The sequence below is a fragment of the Octopus bimaculoides genome, chromosome 6, assembly GCF_046866305.1.
Source record: "Octopus bimaculoides isolate indiv1 chromosome 6, ASM4686630v1, whole genome shotgun sequence".
In the NCBI taxonomy this organism is placed as follows: domain Eukaryota; kingdom Metazoa; phylum Mollusca; class Cephalopoda; order Octopoda; family Octopodidae; genus Octopus; species Octopus bimaculoides.
This window is the reverse complement of record NC_142933.1, coordinates 42,238,509-42,243,508: the sequence shown is the minus strand read 5'-3', so window position 1 is coordinate 42,243,508 and position 5,000 is coordinate 42,238,509.

The following is a 5,000-nucleotide window of genomic DNA, read 5'->3' as shown; positions in this document are numbered from 1 at the left end:
TGGTGTGCGGTGCAGAAACAAATGTTGTGATCAACTATTAAAGCCTGATATCTTCCATCATCGCGTTATATTGTTCTTGTATTAATCTTATGCAAAGAGGAGTTCCGCATGTGTATCCAGCTCTGAAATATAGCCTTTTGTGGGATAACATGTAGTAGCAAATAACGACTTAACAACTTTTAGATGCCCATTACGAGCTTTTCACTCGAATAATATACATACACACACACACACACACACACACACACACACACACACACACACACACACACACACACACACACACACACACACACACACACATATATATATATATATATGTGAGAAAGTTGGTATGTGAAAGCAGGTGGTTGGATGTATAAAAGATAATAAGAGTGAAAAAACTACAGAAGGCTTGTGTTACATGGTTAAAGTATATATTTAAATTATGTCAGAAAAATGTTAGAAAAATGTTAGAAAAATGTTAGAAAATCTTTTTGGTATATAAACATTGTATTTTGAGAAATAACCGGTTTCGTGTTGTCTTTTCAAATTTCTCTACTTCATTGTAACGTGTTCACTCCAGTCTGAGAAAGAAGAGTTCTAGATAGGGGGAGGTAATTAGGGATTTCTTCCAGTATAGGGGAGATAATCGAAATCTAGGAGGTGGTAGAATTTGATTAATTTACCATGGTTTTGTTCTATATTTTTTTCCCTTTTTTCTCAGTGGGGTGATGAATTTCCTTATTTAAATGTGTTAGCAATGGTTAAGTTTGGGTTTGTATTTTTGAATGAAAAAGGTTTCCTTATTTAATCTAATCTGTGTTGGTGTTTTAATGGCACATTGATAAAAAGGAAAGATTATAAATTGTAGCATTTGTTTTGCGCATTTCTCAATATGATCACTAAAAGGTATCATTCGGTATTCTGGGTATGCAATCTGATGGCGGTGCAGAGTGTATCTACGTCTGAGCGATAATCCTGTGGACCCTATGTAGTTCTCGTGGCAGCCCGAACATCTTATTACATAAATAAGATTTTCTGAGGTACAAGTAAAGTTAGATTTAACTTTGAATTTGTGTCCCTCTTTGAAGAGGAATTCTGAACCTTCTAGAATGTTTGGGCATGTTGCACAATTTGGTCGACCACATTTGTTTACTTTCGCATCTGTTGTTTCGGAAAATAATTTTGCCTTTGTGAGGATCTTTTTCAGTGATTTTGGTTGTTTGTGGCTTTTGATGATTTTGTCAAAATATTTTCGTCGCTTTGAGACCGCGACCTGTTCACTGACAAAATTGTGCTGCATCTGACAAATTAAATTTAAATGTTGAAGTGAATCTGGCGGCTTTTGTGTGTTATTTTAAATGGCTTATAAACACTTTCCACGCTGCCATTGTTTATATATATATATATATATATATATATATATATATATATATAATAAATCTCTGAGCGAGGTATAAACAGTAACCGCACGACATCGTGAAGTATATTTTCCACCTAAATGTGGCTAACCCTTAAGGGTTGATGCTACTGTAGCTTGTAACCTCAAGAAGACATCTCAGGCTGGAGATTGCAACGATGAATTCCCTTTGCAGATACTGATAGGGCACTGACAGTATGTCAATAGCCAGCTGGAGGAGATGTCTTCCTGGTGCTACAAGCTACATTAGCATCAACCCATAAGGGTTATCTACATTTAGGTAGCAAACGTACTTCACGATGTCGTGCGGCTACTGTCTATACCTCACTCAGAGATTTATTATTGCTTGTTTCCACTTCTTCGAGATCGGTGACTTTTCGTCACTGGAAGAAGTATATATATTTGCATTGATAATCACTTCCCATAGCCAACCAGTGGTTGTCACACGCTGATGACGGATCAATACCCAGAAACTAGGGTCCGTGTGTATCACGTCAGGCTGGAAATGGGAACGATGACTTCCCTTTGCAAATACTGATAAGACACTGATAGTGCGAGTTCTAGGCAAAATGTTATAGTTCATGACCATCCTTGGGACATAATGTATATGTAAAGTTTGGAGAAAATCAGTTGAGAATTGTGGAAATGTATGCGTTAGTCATTATATACACACATACTGCGATTTGTATATACTATATATATATATGTGTGTGTGTGTTTGTGTGTGTATGTGAGTGTGAGTGTGTATATGTATGCAGAGATAGAGAGAGAGTGAGAGAAGGATATAGATACAAAGAGAGACTCATAGAGGGAGGGTTTATGCATGGCATTTTAAATTGAAAACAAATTCACATAGGCGTATTTAACAAATTATTATTAAATATTTATTACCAAATATTAAATTACTTAATAATATATTATTTATCAATTTTTAAAATTAGTTAAGTTTATTGCACGATAAGATCCTGTTTCAATAATGTAATTCACGTACCTGTACATACACACACACACACACCCAAACACACACACACACACAAACACACACACACACACACACACTCACACACACACAGACACATACACACTCACACCCACATACACACACACATACACACTCACACACACACACACACACACACACACACACACACACACACACACACACACACACACACACACACACACACACATGAATATTATATATCTGTTTATAGAGAGGACGCCTAAAGTCACGTACAAATACATGCATATATATATATAATGTGTGTGTGTGTGTGTCTGCGTATGTGTGTGCGCGTGTGTCTGTGTATATATGTATTCATGTATGCAAATATGTAAATCAACACATACAAACAGATCAATGACCGTAAAATATGCTTACGTAATTCCAAATTTTTATAACCAAACACTATTTTAGTTGTATTATTTCAGCATATTTTAATTTTCAGGATCTTTTATTTCATTTAGTATCACAAGGAGGCATAATGGTATACTCTCTCCCTTCCGTTACTTTTCTCAAGGTTTTAGGGCGTTGTTCGAATCCCAAACCAAGCGTTGCGTTGTGTTCTTAACCAAAACACTTCATTTCTCAAACGGAAACACACAGACACACACACAGACACACACACAGACACACTCATAGACACACACACACACACAGAGACACACACACACAGACACACATACATACACACACAAACACACATACACACACACACACAAACAAGCACAGTTACGCATGCATACTAACACATCATACACACTATGGTGAAACGCTTTTTCACGAATTTCAATTTCGTGGTGGGGATAGTGCGAAGAAGTTGTAAATGGACAGCAAAATAACTGGTGTAACATCTCAGCAACAATATATTATGTCTTCACAAATGCATCGAAAACTGGAAAAAGTGGGGAAAAAAAATGCCTACTTATTTATTAGATATAAAAAACGGTTTGCATTGTATCTTCTTCGGGTAGCTTTTAAATGACTGTGATGAAATTACTTTGAAATACGATTTCAACATGTTTTTTTCGGTGTCTATATTTTCTGCCTCCACGAATCCCTCAAAATATTAAAAAATATCGTAAATATTGTAATTTATCGAATCCAGAAAATTTTTCATGTAGATGTAAATTACAGTACACACGTGTCCCTCCTTGTGGAGACAGAAGATGAAGTCACGTCGTATTTTAGAGTAATTTCATCAGTCATTTAAAAGCTACTCGAAGATACAATGAAAACTGTATTCTATAGCTAATTTTTAAGTAGAGGCGTTTTTTTTTTCTCCACTTTTTCCATTTTTCGATGCATGTGTGTCGCCGAATTCTAAGATTTTATACCACTTATTTTGGTATCCATTTACAACTTTTCCGCGCTATCCACATCACGAAATTGGAGATCGTGAAAAAACGCCCCATCTTAATACACGTGCACGCACGCATACTTTACGATTTTTTCGAAAGGGAATTTCGTAATCATTCACTACTTTGTGAAAAGTAGCCTAGAGGTTAACCCCAAAATATCGCAGCAATATCGCCACTTTGTAAGGTATATACCATGTTCTTCATACAAAACATTTATCAGTTAGTGGATTTTTGCTCCCTTCTCTCAACACACAATAATATCAAAATTAAGAATACATCTTTTTCCATGAAATTCAACTTTAAAATGTTTTATACTAATTAATTTCTAAAGCCTTGAATCGAAACAGCTGTCAGAGATGATGTCCAATTTTGTAATTAATAAATAATTATTAATTTAATTATCTCTATTTTCTTATTTTCTTATGTATATATATATATATATATATATATATATATATATATATATATATATATATATATATATATATATACATATATGTGTGTGTGTATAGATGTACTTGCATAGCAGGTGACCTGATCTGAGATCGTGTGCTGGAACGAAAACAATTGCAGCGTGGAAGGTGTTTATAAGCCATTTCAAATAACACACAGAAACCGTTAGATTCACTTCAACATTTAAATTTAATTTGTCAAAATATTTTCGTCGCTTTGAGACCGCGACCTGTTCACTGACAAAATTCTGTGCTGCAGCACAGAGTTTTGCGACGAAAAAATTTTGACAAATTAAATTTAAATGTTGAAGTGAATCTAACGGTTTCTGTGTGTTATTTTAATATATATATATATATATATGCTTCTATGTGTGTGTGGGTCTAGTAAATTTTGTCTCTCTCACCAAGGTCATCAGCTGTCGGACGCCGACGAAGGGAAATAACCCTGAAATCCGGATACGTTCGTGCTGCAGATCGAGGTGAGAGGGATAACTTCCCTTGGCAAACAGGACACAGTCGTGTGTCGATAAGCCAGCTGGAGGAGATGTCCTCCTGGGGCTAAAAGAAACAGTAACATCCACCCCTAGGGGGTCAGCCACACTTAAGTGGCAATATACTACACTTTATCGTGCAGTTACTGTTAATACTTCATTTAGAGAATTAACATTGCTTGTTTTCACCTTTTCAATATCAGTGAAGAATTTCACTGGAAAAGAAGATATAAGTTTGCCAGGTTTTTGTCTCTCTCACCAAGGTCATCAGCTGTCGGACGCCGACGAAGGGAA